Source organism: Trichosurus vulpecula, chromosome 1 (genome assembly GCF_011100635.1).
Source record: "Trichosurus vulpecula isolate mTriVul1 chromosome 1, mTriVul1.pri, whole genome shotgun sequence".
Classification (NCBI taxonomy): Eukaryota; Metazoa; Chordata; class Mammalia; order Diprotodontia; family Phalangeridae; genus Trichosurus; species Trichosurus vulpecula.
The window spans coordinates 433,081,300-433,102,373 of record NC_050573.1 but is presented as its reverse complement, the minus strand read 5'-3'; the positions used below and the strand labels follow the sequence as shown (position 1 = coordinate 433,102,373).

The window sequence follows — 21,074 nt, the reverse complement described above, 5'->3', positions numbered from 1 at the left end:
CATAAGGAACCTCTGAAGACAGGGGTCATACAAACAAATCTCTTGTGAGTTTTTTGATTAAGTACTCCTAGGAATCAATCAAATGCATAAAATTGCATTAATTCTGTTTTTTTTAAAAATCCAGAACTCTGTAATACATGAGAAAGACAAGCCCAGCAAACCAGGAATACTTTCATGTACTATTATGGCACTTGGTACTCTGTCAGAACCACTCAATTGCCAAACAACAAGAAGTGTGGCCTCAATTAGCTCTTTTCAAGGTATTCCCAGCTTCCTTTGCTCTACCTGGGAATTTCCTGATATATAGGAATACTGTCTTGATTTTCCTTGGTCAGGACAAAGTAAAGAAGCCTATTAAAATCACACCCCTCAAAAAAAGGTTAAAAAAATGGTGTTTTTGAAACACGTTTCTTCTACCAAGGAAAGGTACAGATGTACACTGTCTCAGAAAACATTTTTGACCCAGAATTAGAATGTGAAGAGTGTGGAAGGGACCCAGTGAGGCAGGAAGGTGTCCTAGAAAAAGCCCTAGACTTGGAGTCCAAGAAGTGCTAGATTTAACACAGAACTGATGGGTGTTTATTACCTATATGACTCTACAGAAGTCACAACATCTCAGAGCCTGTTTCCTCATCTTTAAAATGGGGGGGGGGCTCTTAATAACCCCATCTCAGAAAAAGAAATTGAGCATGCCATCAATGAACTCCCTAGGAAAAAATCTCCAGGTCCAAATGGTTTTACATGTGAATTCTATCAAACATTTAAAGAACAACTAATTCCAATACTTTGTAGACTATTTGGGAAAATAGGTGAAGAAGGAGTCCTACCAAATTCTTTTTATGACACAAATATGGTATTAATGCCCAAACCAGGTAGAGTTAAAACAGAGAAAGAAAATTATAGACCAATTTCTCTAATGAATATTGATGCAAAAATTTTAAATAAAATATTAGCAAAAAGACTGCAGCAACTCATTATGAGAATAATATACTATGACCAGGTAGGATTTATTCCAGGAATGCAAGGCTGGAAAACTATTAGCATAATTGACCATATCAACCACAAAACTAGCAGAAACCATATGATCATCTCAATAGACGCAGAAAAAGCCTTTGACAAAGTACAACACCCATTCCTATTAAAAACACTAGAAAGCATAGGAATAAGTGGAACCTTCCTCAAAATTATAAATAGCATCTACCTAAAACCATCGACAAGCATTATTTGTAATGAGGATAAACTAGATGCATTCCCAATAAGATCAGGGGTGAAACAAGGATGTCCATTATCACCCCTATTATTCAATTTGGTACTAGAAACATTAGCTGTAGCAATAAGAGAAGAAAAAGAAATTGAAGGAATTAGAATAGGAAAAGAAGAAACTAAATTATCACTTTTTGCAGATGATATGATGATTTATCTAGAGAATCCTAGAGAATCAAGTAAAAAACTACTTGAAATAATAAACAACTTTAGCAAAGTTGCAGGATATAAAATAAACCCACATAAATCCTCAGCATTCCCACACATTACTGACAAAGCCCAACAGCAAGAGATAGAAAGAGAAATTCCATTCAAAGTTACTGAAGGCACTATAAAATATTTGGGAGTCTATTTCCCAAGACAAACCCAGGGCCTATATGAACATAACTATGAAACACTTTTCACGCGAACAAAATCAGATATAAATAAATGGAAAAATATCAGTTGCTCATGGTTAGGCCGAGCTAATATAATAAAAATGACAATTCTACCTAAATTAATCTATCTATTCAGTGCCATACCAATCGAACTACCAAAAAATTTTTTACTGAGCTGGACAAAATAATAACAAAATTCATTTGGAAAAACAAGAGGTCTAGAGTATCTAGGATATTAATGAAAAGACATGCTAGAGAAGGTGGCTTAGCCACAACCAGATATTAAACTGTACTACACAGCAGCAGTCATCAAAACTGCCTGGTACTGGTTAAGAAACAGGGGTGTGGATCAGTGGAATAGGATAGGTACACAAGTAGGAGAAATCAACAAGTTAGCAATCTACTCTTTGATAAACCCAAAGAGGCAGCTTCTGGGCTAATAATTCACTATTTCACAAAAACTGTTGGGAAAATTGGAAAATGGTAGGGCAAAAACTGGGCATAGACCAATATCTTATACCATATACTAAAATAAAGTCAAAATGGGTTCATGATTTAGGAGTAAAGGCTGATACCATAAGTAATTTGGGAAAGCAAGGAATAGTTTACTTATCAGATTTATGGAAAAGTAAAGAATTTATGACCCAACAAGAGATAGAGAGCATTACAAAATGCAAAATGGATAATTTTGATTATGTCAAATTGAAATGTTTTTGTACAAAAAAAGCCAATGCAACAAGAATTAGGAGGGAAGCAGAAAATTGGGAGAAAATCTTTGCAACTAGTATCTCTGATAAAGGCCTCATTTCTAAAATATACAGGGAACTGAGCCAAATATATAGGAATACATGCCATTCCCCAATTGAGAAATGGTCAAAGGATATGAACAGGCAGTTTTCAGAGGAAGAAATTAAAGATATCTATAGGCATATGAAAAAATGCTCTAAATCACTACCGATTAGAGAAATGCAAATCAAAACAACTCTTAAATACCACATCTCTCCTGTCAGATTGGCTAAAATAACAAAACAGGAAAATGATAAATGCTGGAGAGGATGTGGGAAAATTGGAACATTATTACATTGCTGGTGGAGTTGCGAGATGATCCAGCCATTTTGGAGAGCAATTTGGAACTACGCCCAAAGGGCTATAAAAATGTTCATACCCTTTGGCCCAGCAATACCACTTCTAGGGTTGTATCCCAAAGAAATCACACAAGCAGGAAAAGGACCCATATGTACAAAAGTATTTATAGTGGCTCTTTTTGTGGTAGCTAAGAATTGGAAATCAAAGGGATGCCCATCAATTGGGGAATGGCTGAACAAGCTCTGGTATATGAAGGTAACGGTATACTATTGTGCCATAAGAAATGGGGATGATGCAGACTTCGTAACAACCTGGAAAAACCTACACGACATAATGCTGAGTGAGCGGAGCACAGCCAGGAGAACGTTGCGCACAGCCACAGATATATGGATTCCGTGAGGACCAACCCTGACATACTGTGCTCTTTTCAGCAACCTAAGGGGCAAGGACAACTCCAGGGGACTCATGATGGAGAATGCATCTTCATCCAGAGAAAGAACTGTGAAGTTTGAATACAGATCGAGGCGCACTACATGCTCGCCTTTTTTGCTTCTCTTTTGTTTTTGTTTTTGGGTTGGTTTTTTTTTTTTTTGGTTCTGTTTCTTCTTTCTCATGATTCATTCCATTGGTCAAAATTCTTCTCCACAACTTGACTAGTGCATAAATTAATTCAATGCGAAGTTATACATGACAGTTATATGAGATTCCATGCCGTCTTGGGGAGGGAGGGGAGAAAATTTGGAACTCAAAACTATGTAGAACCGTGTGTGGTAAACTAAAAATAAATAAATAAATTTTAAAAAAATGGGGGGGGGCGGTAACAAAACACTACCCATTTCACAAGGCTGTATTAAAGTAAGGGCTTTGTAAATATTAAAAGTGTTATGGAAATGGGTATCATTATCATACTATAGCCTACAGATTCCCAAACTTATTTGGCCTACAGTTCTCTTTGCAAAAAAAAAATACTCAGTGTTCCCCTGGAAATCTACTTTCTTTAATTCTTTAACTTTTTTTTGGAGGGGGAAAGGCAGGACAATTGGGGTCAAGTGACTTGCCCAAAGTCACACAGCTAATAAGTGTGTCAAGTGTCTGAGGGTGCATTTGAACTCAGGTCCTCCTGATTCCAGAGCCAATCTGTACTAACTGTGCCACCTAGCTGCCCCTCTTTTAACTTTTTTTTTTTGAAATTTGCATCATTTCAATATATATATATGCATATATGTATATAATTGATTCATCTTAAATCTAATGATTTATTGTAAATTTATAGTTTTTTCCTGCATTGAAATTTTGATGATGCAATATTGCATCATGTAACCATACAGTATCTTATTGTAAACAAGTCATTACGTGCATGCTGGACCTCCTGACAAGCTCTACATACTCGCCTGCCAACACTTGCTTGTTAAGACCTGTTGGTGGACTTGACCACTGATGGATTATAACCTGCATTCTGTGTGTTTATTTGGAAAATAATGTAATCACTATGACTAACTCTGTTAGACAACAGATGAAACATGCATGAACACTTTTAAAAAATTCTCTTCTTTCCTCATGCATCCACCACTCCCTTATTTTTATTCAAACCCCCCTAATTGCACCAGAGGCTACTACTACCCCCTGGATCATTCCAGCGCTCCCCAAGGGGCAGCATCACCCACTTTGGAAATCTATGCACCCAACCATTCACTTAAACAAATAAGGGAATGAAAACGAAAATGACAAAGATTAAGTCACCTATCTAAGATTCCAAAACTCATCTGTTGGTAATATTGTTCAGTCATTTCACTTGTGTCTGACTCTCCATGACCCTATCTGGGGTTTTCTTGGCAAAGATACTGGAGTGGTTTGCCAGTCCCTTCTCCAGCTCATGTGACAGATAAGGAAACTGAGGCAAACAAGGTTAAGTGACTTGACCAGGGTCACACAGCAATCAAGTGTCTGAAGCCAGATTTCAATTCAAGAGGACAAGTCTTCCTGACTCCAGGCCCTGCAATCTATCCTCTGAGCCATCTAGCTGCCCCTGTGTCAAAGTCAGGGCTAAAACCCAGGTTTCATGATCTGAAGCCTAGCGTTCTTGCCATTACACAATTCTTAGGAAAGACCAGATTAAGCTCCAGAGTCTCTGTGGAGTTTCAAGCTTTAATAGCCTCTGTGTGTATATGTATATGTATGTATATACACACACAAGCTAGTATGTACATATGTGTATATACATATACGTCAATACATGCATGCATATATTGCTTATTTATATGTAATATAAGATATACTTCAATCTCTTATATGTATGTATATATGTATAATGTGTTATTATATTCACACACACACATAAATTTTATTCCAGGGTGAAGGTGGAGGGGGCTGTGCCGATAGTGAGGTGAGTGGATAAGGAACACGATAAGGAAAAGTACAGAAAACAGAAAGCCTCCTATGCTATCCATACCCCCTTCCAATGGTATCTATATTCTTTCCCAGAAGTGAGGGATAGGACCTTGGATCTTATCAAACCTAACTCTCTACCCAATATACAACACCCTCATGAATGCTCATCCACAAAAATAATGTGGTGACTTTTCTTCCTCTCTTTTTTCAGATAAGCAGCTATACCTCTTCAGTTTCTCTACTGAATTCTTGGCACACAAATCTTCAGCAGTCAACTACAGGGTGTTCCTAAAGTCTGGACACATAGACAATTGAGGGCAATGTGGAGTTATTGCATCGAGTTCACATGAATCTTGCAAAGCGCATCAACCTTTAAATCACGAATGAATTGAAGATGTTATTTGTTAATATTCCAATTAAATAAAATGTTGTTGAAAATTTCAGTCATATCATTTCTTGAAAATATGCATTTTTTGCAAGAAGACTCCCGCTGTGATGAAACCTTCTTTGTGGCATCTCCACGCTTGTAGGATATGTGTGTGTGTATATATGCTGCCACAGTGGTGTGAGCCACATGACAGACAGTCGGGGACAGAAGGGAAGCAGCAGGAGAGAGATGTTCCAGTCTCCTTACTAGGCTGTCTTGTGTCTAAGGGGAGGATAGATTGTGTGTAAGAAATAAAAATTTTTTTCTTCACTTGAACAAAAAAAGAAAATATGCATTTTTGCCTCTGTGTCCAGACTTTAGGAATACCCTGTATGATGACCCTGAAGAAGATTCCCAAGAACAATCCAACTGTTTGAAGAGCCATAATTAAAACTAACTTTCTCTGCTCTCACAAACTAGATCTTAGTCTTTAATGACCTAGCCTGGAATTGAGGTCCAACCAAGAAAAAGCTCTCCAATTTGGTTGGTAGTGTACCTCTGTCAATCATTAGCTATGTGACTCTGGGCAAGTCACTTTATCCCTCAGAGGCTGAGTTTCCTCAAACATTCAATCAACACTGGTTAATTGCCTATATGCCAAGCACTGTGCCAGGTGCTGGGTATACAAATATAAAAAATGGAACAATCCCTTTTCTCAAGGTGTTTTCATACTGTTGGGGGGAGGCATACATGCAAGTATATAGAGAATTAATACATATAAAATAAACGTAAAATCAATTCAAGGCAGTTAAATGCAAGGGAGTTAAGGAAGCAGGGCACTCGAAGTTGGGGGAATCAGGAAAGAGTTGCACAGACGGTGCTTAAGTTGTGTCTTTGAGTAAGTGAAGGATTCTCTGTGAATTCCAGGTATTCAAGAAGGCCAACGTGAAGGTAAGGAAATGGGAAATGGGGTGTGTGAAGAACAGAGAGGACAGTGTGACCAGTTTGAGTGTGTGAAAGAAATGCATAATGGAACTGAAAAGACAGACTAGGAATCAGCTTGTGAAGGACTTTAAAAAACTGTTTAGTATAAACAAATTAATTTAAAAAGGCAGGTTATGTTTGATCCTAGGAGCAAGGGGGAGGCATTGATATTCATTTAGTGGGAGAGTGACTGCCAAATTGGAGCTTGAGGGAAATCACTTTAGCAACTGTGTGGAGAATAAATTTTAGGAGGAAGAGACTTGAGGTTTGAAGCAGGGAGACCAATAAGAAGGTCACTGCAGCAGTCTAGGCAAAAGGTGATAGGACAGAAATGGAGTTGGAGGCTTAATGAGCACAGAGAAAGGACTGAGCGTGAGAAACATTGCACAAGTACAAGGTGTTCCTAAAGTCTAGACACATAGGCAATTGAGGGCAATGTAGAATTATTGCATCGAGTTCACATGCACCTGGCAAAGTACATCAACCTTTGCATCAAAATTAATTGAAGATGTTATTTGTTAATATTCCAATTAAATAAAATGTTGTTGAAAATTTCAGTCATCTTATTTCTTGAAAATACGCATTTCTGCCTATGCATCCAGACTTCAGGAACACCCCGTAGAAGTGTCAACACCAACAACTGTCTGGATACATGGGGTGAGGAAGAGTGATGAGTCTAGGATGACACTTGTCTTAGGAAACTGACTCAATTATAAAATAAAAGATAGCAATCCTTTCATTGCCTATCTCCAGAGCTAGGGTTAGAATTAAGGAAAATAATGTATGCAAATGAACTGCATGAACTGTTATATAGATATGCATTATTATTTTTTAAATCCATAGTAACCGAGAGCTTTAAATTTATTCTATATGTAATTTGAATTGTAAACTTACATCTTTTTTTTTCCTGTGTTCCTGGATGGCACATGATAACAGAAAGTAACATCACAGAAAATGTGAAAAACTCTAAGTACAAAAATGGAAGAAAATAGAATTATTTCTGAAAAGTATAATACATATCAAGCATTTTATAGGGTATACATGGAGCAAACATCTATAAACTGTGAAATATAACTTTTCATTGATTTTTGCCTAAGACAGCACTTCCTGTTAATGCTAGCTAAGGGGCAGAGACAATCTAGTGAGCTACAACAGAAAAATCCCAATGTATTTAAGGGCAAATACACAGAATCATCCAAGGTTATGAGAGATGGAACTACAGGGATTTATTTATATTTTTAAAACACATTTTAGCTGCAATCACCTAAACAGATAAGCAATGTTATCCTTTCTACCTCTGTGGCATTCTTCAAAGTTATGGAACAAGTACCTTCTATTTTAAACCCCAACTCTTGTTAACCACAATTGTTAATTTACAGGACAAACCAATGAAAGAACATCAGAAGATGAGGGCATTACAGGACTAGGAGGGTGAGTAAAAGGACGGCCACACATGGCATGAGAAAGAGACTGTTCACTGCCATCTGCACCCCTATGGAATCAGCTGTTAGCATCATCAGTTTATAGCATGGGGTATAAAATGGTGCCAGCTTACAGGCAGGGAGTTGGAATAGGAGTGGTTTGGTGGATGCAAGGACTGACTAATATTTGGTGTCAGCTTAGAATGGATACTTTGGAGAGTTTACTGTATGGTGGTAGGTGAAATGATTTTCTCAAATCAGTGAAGTGCTAGAAAAGACAGAGGGAAAAGACTAGGGGTGGGAAACAGCATGGTGGTATCTATGTTCAATCTTGAGTCTCCTCCCACTATGTTATCATTATATGTAGTATGTGCCAGTGTCCATAGGTGTCATAGATATTGGTTCAGGTCATTTTTTTTGTGTGTGGCTACTTAGCATACACATTTCATTTTAATTCAAGGCACTAAATACTAGGCCCTTGCCCTCAGGAAGTTTATATTCTCCAGTATCTACAGGTATGAAGAACAAGTCATGGGTGTAGGCTGGGAGATGGAATAGGACACCCTCCCCCACCCCTGTAAAGAAAGAAAAGGAGAAAAGAGAGGAAGTCAGAAGGAATTACGGACAAAGAGGACAGCTTTGACAGTTAGATATTGATTACATACTTAAGAAAAGGAAGATTTTGCGGTTTCATTTACAATCTCCTCCAGGTCTTCCTGGCTCTGAGGCCAGCTTGCTCTATGAACCTCGACACATATAGGATGACACATTGCCTTTCCAGAGCAACGACAACAAAAAAGCAAGATACCATGCCAGGTGTAGGGGCCCAAACCAAAAATAAAAGGGTTCTTGTCCTCAAGAAGAGAGCATGTGTTCTATTAGATTTTTAAAAGTCGACCAAAAAGTAAATAAAAGGTAATTTGAAGAAGTAAAGAGCAGGAAGAGCTGGTGGGGGGGAGGTGGGAGGGGGGTGGATAAAGGAAGGCAGGTATGCACTAAGAGAATGCAAAGATTATAAGAGGTAAGGGAAGGAATAAATATGCTGATGCTTATTAACTAATAGTCAGTTGAACAACTGGGTCCCATTGTTGAATTGTAGATTATCATCCTGCAGAGGTACGTAGCAGGATTGCACCAGGGAGGCATTCTGTATTAAGAAATGCACAATAATTATCTGATTTATCAAGAACTCTAAGGATTACAAAGTATTTCTTGACAACAAGCTAGTGAAATAGATGGTGCACATATTATTGTCATCACTGAGGCACAGGCTGAGTGATTTGTCCAAATGCAGTATTTTCATTGGTTCTTCACACTGTACTAGATCCCTTCAGATATCAACACAGTGAAGCAATGTGTCACATAGCAAGCTTTTCCAGCCCCAACTTTCCCCAGGAGGCACATACGAAGTAAGATAAAATTAAATCAGCACTTGTTTCCAAGTGAATATCTTTAAGACTATGATGCAAATATAGTCACATTTAAGGCTTTAATTACATGTATTTGCTTTTTTTCTCCAAATTCTTAACTTATGGAAAACCAGAGACACAGATACACAGAGACAAAGACACAGAGAGACAAAGAGACACAAAAACACAAAGATACAGAAAGACAGAGACAGGTACAAAGATATAGAGACATGGAGAGACCCTAAGAAACAGACATAAAGAGACACAGATATAGAGACAAAGACACAAAGAGACACACATTGAAAGAGAGACACACAAAAACACAGTGACAGAAAGACAGAGACACAAAGACAGACAGAAACACAGATACAAGGAGACAGAGATGGAGAGACAGAGAGATCGAATGTTTCCATACACAAAATAGAACAGAAAGAGGGCTGTATATAAAGGCATAACTCTCTATTATGTACAGCTTGCTTTTAAAAAAGTAAATAGTAAATTCAAAATGTTACTTTCAAAGCTAACCTGCTTGTCTGAGTTTCCTTCTGAACTTCCTCTTCATTAAAAAAAAAAACCATCCCCCTTGAATATATTTTGGATGTCTGACTTTTATCAGGGAAGCTTGATGCAAATATTTTTCTCAGTTAACTGTTTCCACTCTAATTTTAACTGCATTGATTTTATTTGTGAAAATCTTTCCAATTTTATGCAATAAAAATTGTCCAGCTTAACATCTGTGATCCTTTTTCAAACCAATACAAAAGAGTTTTGATGATTACTACATTGCAGTAAAGTCTGAGTTCTATTACTGCTGGGTCTCTTTTCTTTTTAAAAAATTATCTCTCTTGAGAATCTTCATCTGTTATTCCTCTGGATTAATTCTACTATTTTTTCTAGATTTCTCAAATAATCCCTTTTGGTTTAATTGGTATGGAACTGATAGGCAAATGGATTTGGATAAAAGTATTATTTTAATTATATTGGCATAGCCCAACTATGTCCAAATAATATAGCTTCACTTATTTAGGCCTGTGGTTATTTCTGCAGAGTGTTCTGTAACTTTATTCATTGAGTTATTATGTGTGCCTTAGTAGGTGGACTCCCAAACATTTTATGCACTATATAGGAATTTCTCTATCTCTTACTGCAAAATACAAAAAGAATAAAGATTTACCTTAGTTTCTTCAGTGGCTTCTCTATGTAGATCAATATATCATCTGCCAAAATCAATAATTTTGCTTCTTTTTTATCTATGCTTAATTCCCTCAGCTACTTTCCCTTGTCTAAATACTATAGATTGCATTTATATCATTATATTAAATAGGTATGGTGATAACAGACAACTTTGTTTTATCTCTAATTCTAAAGGCCTATCATTTATTTCCATTACATATAATGCTGGATTTTGGTTTTAGATATATTAAGTGTCCATTTATTCCTATGCTTTAAAAAATGAGTACAGTATTTTATCAAAAGATTTTTCTGTATCTTGATGTAATCATGCTATTTTAATTTTGTTATTAACATGGTATATTATGTTGGAATCAATGCTGCATTCTCAGTATGCATCTGACTTGATCATAATGTACAATCTTTCTGGTGTATTGATTTAGCCTTTTTGCTATTGTATTATTTAAAATTTTTGTGTTTACAGTCTTTGGGTATATTGGTGTATAATTTTTTTTACCTGATTTGTCTCTTCCTGCTTTAGGTATCAAGATCATTTTTGCCTAATAGAAGGGATTTAGTAGGATCCCTTCTTTCCCTTTTTTTTTTAAAGCTATTCATGTTATATCGGAATTAACAAGAACGTTTAATGTAATTTGGTCCTTGTCTTGGGTTTCTTATGGGAGGAGAGGAGAAGCAGTTCCTTTCTGGTCTATTCAATTTCTTTTTCTGAAATTAGGTTAATTAAAATATCTATTTCTTCTATTTGATATTTTAAGTTTTGTAAACATTCATCTATTTCACTTAAATTGTCAGGTTTGTTTGCATAAAATTGGACAAAATATTTTCTAAGAATTTCTTTAATTCTTCATTTGTTGTAATTTCCCATTTTCAATTTTTGATACTGATAGTTTGCTTTTTCTCTCCTTTAAAAGGACTAATGGTTTATCTTTAAAAAAAAAACTTGTAGCTTTATTCGTAGATTCAATGTACTTTTCTTTCAATTTTGTTACTCTCTACCTTTCTTTTCAGAATTCCTATTTTAGTATTTAAGAACTAGTATAGCCAGAGTCAGGAAGACTCATCTTACTGAGTTCAAATTCAACCTCAGCTACTTACTAGCCACGTGACCCTGGGCAAGTCACTTAATCCTATTTGCCTCAGTTTCTTCATCTGTAAAATAAGCTGGAGAAGGAAATGGCAAACTACTAGTATCTTTTCCAAGAAAACCACAAATTGGGTCACAAAAGAGTCCCTTTAAGATGTGCAAAGTATTTTATATATGCTGTCTCGTCTGGTCCTCATAACAACCCTGTGTGATGTTATTTTTATTATCCTGATTTTACAAATGAGAAAACTGAAGCCCATAAAAGTTACCTTACTTTCCTAAGATGAATTAGGCAAGGGAGAAAACATTTATTAAATACCTACTATGTTCCAGACATTGAGCTAGATGCTAGGAAACAAAGTCCAAAAGGAAATTGTAACCTCTGCTTCCAAATAGCTTACTCATAGAGCCAATTGGTATAATTTAAAGATAAAATAAACACAATGTAATTAAGGGGACTCTAGCAGCTGGAGGGAATCAGGAAAGGTTTCCTGTAGATAGCAGTGCTTAAACTGGGTTTTGGAGGCAACAAGAGATTCAAAGACATGGACTTTAGAAAGTACTTCATTCTAAATATGGAAGTCAAGTGATGTAAATGCACAGATACTGACTCAGCAAAGCACTTACTGTGCACTAGGCACTGTGCGAAGGGCTGAGGACACAAAAAAGAGGCAAAAGACAGCCCTCGCCCTCAAGGAGCTTACACTCTAATGGGGGAGACAACATGTGAATCTATTCAAAGTAAGCCATGCAATACCACTTCTAGGGTTGTATCCGAAAGAGATCACACAAGTGGGAAAGGGACCCAGAGGTACAAAATATTTATAGTGGCTCTTTTTGTGGTGGCAAAGAATTGGAAATCAAGGGGATGTCCATCAATTGGGGAATGGCTAAACAAGTTGTGGTATATGAATGTAATGGAATACTATTGTGCTATAAGAAATGAGGAACAGATGGACTTCGTAATAACCTGGAAAGACCTACTTGATCTGATGGTGAGTCAGGGGGAGCAGAACCAGGAGATCATTATACGTGATTACAGACACACGGTATCTGTGATGACTAACTTTGATAGTCTTGGCTCTTCTCAGCAATACAAGGTTCAAAGACAACTCCGAAAGACTCATGATGGAAAAAGTGTTCACATCCAGAGAAAGAATTACGGGGTCTGAATGCAGATTGGGGCAAACTATTTGCTCGCTCTCTTTTTTTTCCTCTTCTTTTTTTATTTTGTTTCTTCTTTCTCATGATTCGTTCCATTGGTTATAATTCTTCTTTACAACTTGACTATTGTGTAAATAAGTTTAATGTGAAGGTATATGTAGAAACTATATCGGATTACATGCCATCTTGGGGCGGAGGGAGGAAAGGGAGAAGGAGAAAATGTGGAACTCAAAAATTTGTGGAACTGACTGTTGTAAACTACAAATAAAAAATAAATTGAAAAAAAAAGAAAAGAAAAAAACACAAAGTAAGCCATGTGCAGAGATGGGGTGACATATGACAGAAAAGTAATGAAGTTAGTGAAGAAATGTCTGACAAGACTGTAAAGTTAGGCTTTGGTCAGGTTGTGAAGGATTTTATATGCCCAAAAGAGTTTATAGCTTATCTTACAGGAAAGAACTAGTTCTTAAGATTTATTAAAAGTGACATGGTCCAATCTGCATTTTAGGAGAATTACTTGACCATAGGCCACCCTGAGTGCCTAAAATGCATTCCCCTCCATCACCTCCACCCATTAAAATTCTCTTCTTCCTTCTGAGGCTCTGGCGGCCCCTCCTCAGGAAGCCTTCACTCCCAGATGCCATCCAGTTTCCCCTGAGAGTTTTCTAGACTACTTTGCCATCATCACATTCTACTTCCCACTGCTCTTATCTGTATAAATACCACAGCCTCCCAAGCCCACAGTAGCTTTGTAAGGGAGGGGACTACATTGATTTTTATCTTTGTTATCTCAAGTCTCAATCACAGTGCTTACAGCCTTTTGCACATAGTAGGTCTTAATAAATACTTAGAGAATTTAAGGACAAATGAAAATAGTCAGGACAGATAAGGTGGCTAATTAAGCAAAACTATTAAATCACAGAAACACCAGAAACTAGGTATACCTAGTTTTATCTTATAAGATGAAACAAAAGTCAGGAAGAAACTTGAGTTGGATCAACCAATATCCTAATATTAATACAAATAAGCAGGAGTTACTAGAATTTAGCTGTCATGTGGAAGGCCTGTCATATGAAAGAGTAGTTAGACTCTGGCTACAGAATGCAGAAGCAAGATCAAGGAGGGGAAGTTATAAATCAGATTTAGCATCAGAAAATATCATAAAAGGGGCAGCTAGGTGGCACAGTGAGTAGAGCACCAACCCTGGAGTCAGGAGGACCTGAGTTCAAATGCGGCCTCAGACACTTGACACACTAGCTGTGTGACCTTGGGCAAGTCACTTAACTCCAATTGCCCTGCCTTCCCCCTCTAAAAAAAAATCATAAAAAAAAATTCTTGACAACCAGAGCTATCCAAAAGGGAACTCTTGGCTGCCTTGAGCATTAGCTGGTTCCCCCTTATTAGAGGTCTCCAAGCAAAGGCTGAATGACCACTTGTCAGGTATGTTATAGAAGGAAGTTTCTTCTGGGTAAGCATTGACCTGAACGGTCTCTAAGCACCTTTCCAAATCTGAAATTCCTTGATTCTATGAAATGAGACACTGCTAAATGATTTGTTGTATCCTACCACTAGACTGTACACTCCTTGAGGGTAGAGAATATCTAGCTTTTATATTTACATTCCCAGTGCTTAGCCACAATGATAGGCAAACAGGAGGTGTTTTAAAAGGCCTGTTCACTGAGCAATTGACATAATCGTGAAATTCAGATGAAATCCATATAAAATAGAAATGGAAAAATTAGTGTGGCAAGTTTAATAACAAAAAGGCTAAGGAGGCTTGAAAAGTGGCCTAGGAGTCTGGGAACTGACTGCCTACATCTAGTTCTGCTCCTAATTAGCTGTCTGATTTTATACTGTCATATCCCATCTCTCGGACTCAGTTAAAAGACGCTGTTGAAACAAACAAGCTCTAAGTACCCTTCAAATTCTAAGGGGCTAAAATTCTGTGTATTTTAATCAGGGGGCAACTAGGCGGCACAGTGGATAGAGCATGGGACCCTGGAGTTCAAATCTACCCTCAGACTGTTACTTAACTATATAACCCTGGGCAAGTCACTTATGCCTGATTGTCTCAAAAAAAAAATGTGTATTGTAACCAGCCAAAAAGATACAACAATTAATGGATATGGTGGCAGTAAAGAAAAAATGTTATTGACAAGATTTATGCTTAAGCAACAGAGTCATGAGTTTGAGTGAGAATACAGAAAACAGAAATGAGTTTTAATAGAGTAAATGGCCAGTGTGATCTTCTAGCATTGATTACAGAAGATACATTAGGGGAAAAGTACAAGTCCTGACTATAAAATAATAGGAAACTTTTTAATATAATGAGGGGGAAGCATAATCGACATATACGTACAAATCAGTGCTGTCCCCTTCACAGTATTTTCCTTGGAAGGCTGTATATTATTTCAATTATGTTAGCATCATTAACAACCCTTAACCTATGTTTGCTGGATTGAATGTCTTTTGAGGCAACAAATAGTCATCTTTTTGGGGGAGTTGACTTTATTTCTTAACAGAGCCAAAAGTTATTCAGAGATGAGTTTGTTAGACATAGTAAGTGATTGTTTTGGGTCAAAAATAAGGCATTTTATTATGAATTAATGTAGCTGGTTTTCATTTGATATTAAACTGGCTGTAAAGGTAATTTTTGAGGTTGTCTGATAGAGGAAAAGCACTCTGACATTGGAGTCAGAAGATCTGGGTTCAAATCCTGTCTCTGGTAAGCAAAAAAAAAAGTTATTTAAGTTTCCTGTACCTCATTTTCATCTTCTCTTTTAGATAGTTGGGTCAGTGGCCTGTGAGGGTCCTTCCATCTCTATCTGGATCTGTGATCCTTTGCTAAATAATTAGAGGTCTTGGGTTCATATTTCTGAGTTGGAATAGACCTTAGAGTCATCTACTCCAACTCTCTTATTTTAAGGAGAAGCAAATTGACTCCCAAAGAAGTTGGTAGAATAAGGTGGCCAATGTCTCCTAGGCAATAAGTGGTTACATACAATTGCCTAGCTGCCAAAGGGAGCTATAACTTGAACCCAGGTCTCGTGACTCCTCATTCTAAACTTTCTCCATTCTACTATGTTGCCTCCTCCAAAATTAGTTCTTTCCCCAAACTAACACAGCACTTATGGGGTAAACCACTCAATTGTCCATAGGCTGCCATGAACCTTTTATCAAATTATCTCATGCTTTTTTAAAGCATTGTTGACACAACAAAATGGGCAGATCTGAGAGCAGAAATTGTTTTCTTCTCCCCCTCCCCCATGCCTAACACAATGCCTTGCCAATGACAGACACTTAACGAATATTTGTTGAATGATTGGATCATATAATTTTAGAATAACATAAAAATGTGTTCTTTGAAATGATCTAGTCCAACCTCCCGCTACCTCTACGTTGACATCTTACATACGAGGAAGCAGACCCAGAGACTTAAAGTGGCTAGTCTAAGGTCATAAGATCATAGCTCTAGAGATTGAAGCAACCTCCAGAGTCATCTAGGTCAACTCCTTTTTACAGATGAGGAAACTAAGGCCTAGAGAGGTTAAGACACTTGCCTATGGTCACATGGAAACTAAGTGATGGATTGGATAGAGTGGGGCACCTGAAGTCAGGAAGGCTTATCTTCATGAATTCAAATCCAGCCTCAGACACTTACCAGCAGTATGACCCTGGGCAAGTCACTTAACCTTGTTTGCCTCAGTTTCCTCATCTGTAAAATGAGCTGGAGAAGGAAATGGCAAACCAGGCCAGTATCTTTGCCAAGAAAACCCCAGATGGGATCACAAAGCATCAGACATGACTGAATAACAAAGGACACACAGGTGGTTAGCAGCAGAACAGGAATTCAAACCCAGGACTTCTTGCACCAGATCTGATGCTCCTTCCTAGAAATAAATCCTATATGTGGGCTGGCATCAAAAATAAAATTACAAACAGCCTTAAAAATTACTAAGGCAGATACACACTTTTTTTTTTTTACAATTTCTTCAAAGCTACATTTTTTATACTTTTTTAAATGGCTACAATATTGTAACTAGAATGATGAAAATCACAAGGTTTCTTCCTTTATCTCTTCACCATCTTCCTACTTCCCTAAATAGACAAGTGCTACATACTCCAAAAAAGATAAATTATTCCTTAACACTCTTATAATTCTTGGGACTGAGGGGTGTTAATTACTATCCAGAAACTCAGTGCATAATGAAGCTACGGAATGTATATATTTGAAAGCCCAACCCTTCAGTGCTTTATAAATCAATCTGCATTTTCCCATGAGAATATGGACAGAAACACCATTTGTGATTTATACAGATAGACTAATTTTTGTTTGCTTTATTGCGCATGTTCTAAGCAGTGGCCATGCATGTTGTTCAGGGACCTAAGTTGCTTTGTTCACTCTCTGAACTGCGAGCTTCAGGACCTCAAAGACATCAGAATTTATTTATTCTTAGGTTAGGTTAAAAAAAAAAGTTTTAAAAGGATCAATCCTAAAAGGTTTAGAATTTTCCGAAAAGTAGAACATCTGCTCTGAGATGGCTCCAGGGCTGATTTTACCAACAAGGCAGTCTAGGCTTCATAAGCCCACTGTCATTAGAAAGAGTCACAGAAAGTGGTGAGATTACAAAGGCCTTTCAAGTCCTTCAACTGACTGGGGAAGCATACAGCTTGGAAGCAGAAACAGGCTCCCGGGAGCGGCAGCTTTGGTGTGTTTGTATGTGTGTGTGTGTGTGTGTGTGTGTGTGTGTGTGTGTGTGTTATTTCTTAAACAAATCAAGAGTCTTGAGTTATAATACTTTCTTCTCTGCTTCTGAGACTTAACTTGCCATTAGCCCCTATGCCACTTAATAGTTTTGCACTATCAGAAATTCAATACTGATGAACCTTCCACTTTATGTAGACAGCTCATCTAGAATAAATCTTTATCATCAGAATGTGCAGAGATACCAGGAGATTTGGCTTCTAATCCTCTGGACACTTTCCCATGGTTTTTTTCTGTCCCTCTGCCTTCTCCCGACTTCACTCCTCCCGCCCCCGTCCCCTATGTGCCTGTATCCAATTGATTTTTATTTAAGAGCAGCCGTTAGAGCTTCACAAATAAGTGTTTTTGCCCTTTGAATTGTTATTCATACGGCACGTTCTTCTTGATTCTTGGTTCTTGTGTTGTACACAGTCTTTTCACTGGGGACAGTCTCCTCTCTGGGCTCTCTTAAAGTTTCTCAGTCTTATAGTAACAGATATTTTGCAGTTTCCCAGTGGACAAGCTTAACCACATCTGAGCTACATTACCTGCCTTTGATTTCTTTCTGACCCTTCACTCTTATTCAAATAAAACAGATTTAAAGGAGTGTTTTCCTGGGCTCAAAGAATACAAGGTTACCTAGTTCCTCAAAAAAAATAGCTGCACTTATCATACTCCTCACTTGGGTGTCAAGATCCAGGGATCGCTGCCTTGTAGAGTATATGATTCCTAGGGAAGATTTTTAGGTGGTAAAGATTGGCTAGAGTCATGCAATGACTACAGTGATGAAAATGAACAAAATAGGGAAAGACAGCATAAGTTGGATCAAATGCAATGGCTAATGGTTGCTTTCGAAGGCTGATACTGGAACACACCAAGATCCTTTTGGTAGAGGAGTAGTAAACTACAGATATAAAACATGACACACTCTGTCATTTGTAGTCACTCTATCATTAGGTTTTTCTTAACTGTATGCCTATAATTCCTATTGCTGGAGAAACTGAGGCTGGGAGATCCCTTGAGTTTGGTAGTTCTAAGCTGCCATAGGGCTTAAAATAACCTGGTGACCATACTAAGTCTAGCACCAATGTGGTGAGTTCTCCCAGGAGTAAGGGGAGCCTGTGAGTGGCCACCATGCTCCCAACCAGGCAAGATAGGGAGACCCAAAAACAAAACAAAACAACTATTAGCTTCCATTCCCTCTCTACTTTACCTTCCTTGCCCCTCAACAGACACTTAAACAACACAGTCCATTATAAGAGGGAGATATTCATAGGCAATTATGATAGTAAAAAAATCTATTAATAAAACATAAAAAACATAAAATTAAGAAAATTAGAAAAGAAATGGATTGCCACAAAATATACCAATGGAAAATCACTTAAGGTCTGCAAGAGATTAATTTGGGAGTATGGAAATAATGTAATTCATTAATACCATTCTGTGCATGAAGTCTTCCCTGATCTCTCCAGCAATACATAATTTCTTTGCCTTTTGGAATTCCTATTGCACTGTATAACTGAAATTTGCAATTTCACATTCTATGCCCCATTTTAGTTACTAGTATTCATGATACTTTTCCAGCTAGACTAAACTACATAAAGGCAGGGGTTGTTTTCTTCTTTTGGTCTACCCCTTAGAAGGACCTCAACAAATATCTGCTGAATGAATGAATGTTCATAATAAGCCCTAAAGTCAAGGAACTAATATTTAATGGGACAAGAAAATTTCGTATCATCCAATCCTTTCCCCCAAGCTATAAATTTAGATAGCTAACAAAATCAGTATACTTAAAATATTGAGCAAGCCATTTACCATAAATTGTTAGTTTCATCTCCTAGCACTGAAAAAGAGGACACCCAATATCATGGGCCAGTGATGATTTTGCTATACTGTTTTTAGACTCCTAGGTAATGAAACTGAAAATGATTCAGTGTGGATTCTTAGCCAAGTGGCTTACAGCAAAAGGTCACTGACCATATACTAGCATTTCCATTTGCTACTGTCTAAATACTATATCCATATAGTAACTATCCTCTTCCAGATCATCCTCTTAAATGTTAGGAAAGATTTCCTGGCCCACAGTCAAATCCACACCACCTGCAGCAACTGAGCTATATTTTCTCCCAGAAAAGCAGCTGACCTTTTAAACCTATTCTGTGATACCATGGAATCTATTCATGTAACAGTGAGGGCAAGTGGTTGTTAAAGTTCATCCAGGAGAAAAAGTCACAATTTTCTCCAAAAATACCCTCAGCATCATTGAAGAAATTAGTTAATTTATTGGTGTTTTTCAGTCCCTTTCAGCCACATCCAACTCTTCATGACTCCATTTGAGGTTTTCTTGGCAAAGGCACTGGTAAAGTTTGCCATTTCCTTCTCCAGTTCATTTTACAGACAAGGACACAGAGGCAAACAGGGTAAAATTACTTGCCCAGAGTAACATAGCTAATGAGCATCAGGCTAGATTTGAACTCAGGAAGATGAGTCTTCCTCATTCTTGGCCTAGCACTCTACTGTACCACCTGGCTGCCCTTGTTAATTTGTACTGGGATACAAAGAACTGAGGTGAGGAAGAGACTGAATGATAAATAATATGAAGACAGAATGACTATAAGACCATGGACTTAGCTCTGGAAGGGACTTTAGAGACCACTTTGTCCAACTCACTCACAAGACAACTGAGGCCTAGAGGGGAGCATAAATCATTAAGTGGCAGTATCAGAATTCAAATCCAGGGTGTCTTATGTCAGATCCAGGGTTTTTCCCTCTTTGTAACAACAAAAGAAAGGAAAGAGAAAACAATGCACTTTGCAGCCCAAATGTGCTACTGGCATTGTGATCCATGCCAAAATACCCTACTATGTTATCCCTTTATAATAAAGTCATTTTAGCACTTCAGAAATTAAGCTGAAGGGAACAGGAAGGGAAGGAAAGGCAGGGTGGAAATCCAGGACTCAGGTCACAATGAATCCTGTTCTATAGTAAATAGAGAAAATGGAAAGGAATTCATTTGCAAATCCAAAGGAGGTCAAGGACAGAGGGAAAGGACCCATATGTACAAGAATATTTATAGCAGCACTTTTCATTGTACCAAAGAACTAGGAACAAAATTGGTGCCCGTCAGTTGGAGAATGGTCATGATATATGAAAGTAATGGAATATTACTGTGCCCTAAGAAATGAAGAATTCAGAAAAACATGGAAAGACTTACATGAACTCATGGAGAATGAAATGTGCTGAACCACAGGAGCAATTTACACGATGATCGCAATATTATAAAATGAAACAAGTTGGAAAGATTTAAGAAGTCTGTTCAAAGCAGTGAATAATTGTGACTTCAGAAAAATTATGATAAAGCACGTCGTCCACCTCAAAAGGGAGAGGTAATGGACTGGAAGTGCAAAATGAGATATACCACTTCAGTCTTGGCCACAGTGCTGATTTGTTTTGGTTGGCTATATACACTTTTGGTATAAGTTAAGCCTTATTCAAGGGAGGAAGGAAATTTTGTTACAGACTAGTGAGAGAAATGCAAAAAGAACATCAAAAAAATCTTTTCAAATGTGCAGAAGAAAATAAAAAGTATAAGTGAG

General features: G+C 37.5%; 1 protein-coding gene across 1 annotated transcript in view; it reads right to left on the bottom strand.

Moving 5' to 3' along the window:
* The window catches only part of MAST4 (microtubule associated serine/threonine kinase family member 4), a 772,318-nt gene that overhangs the window by 350,709 nt on the left and 400,535 nt on the right, over positions 1-21,074 (bottom strand).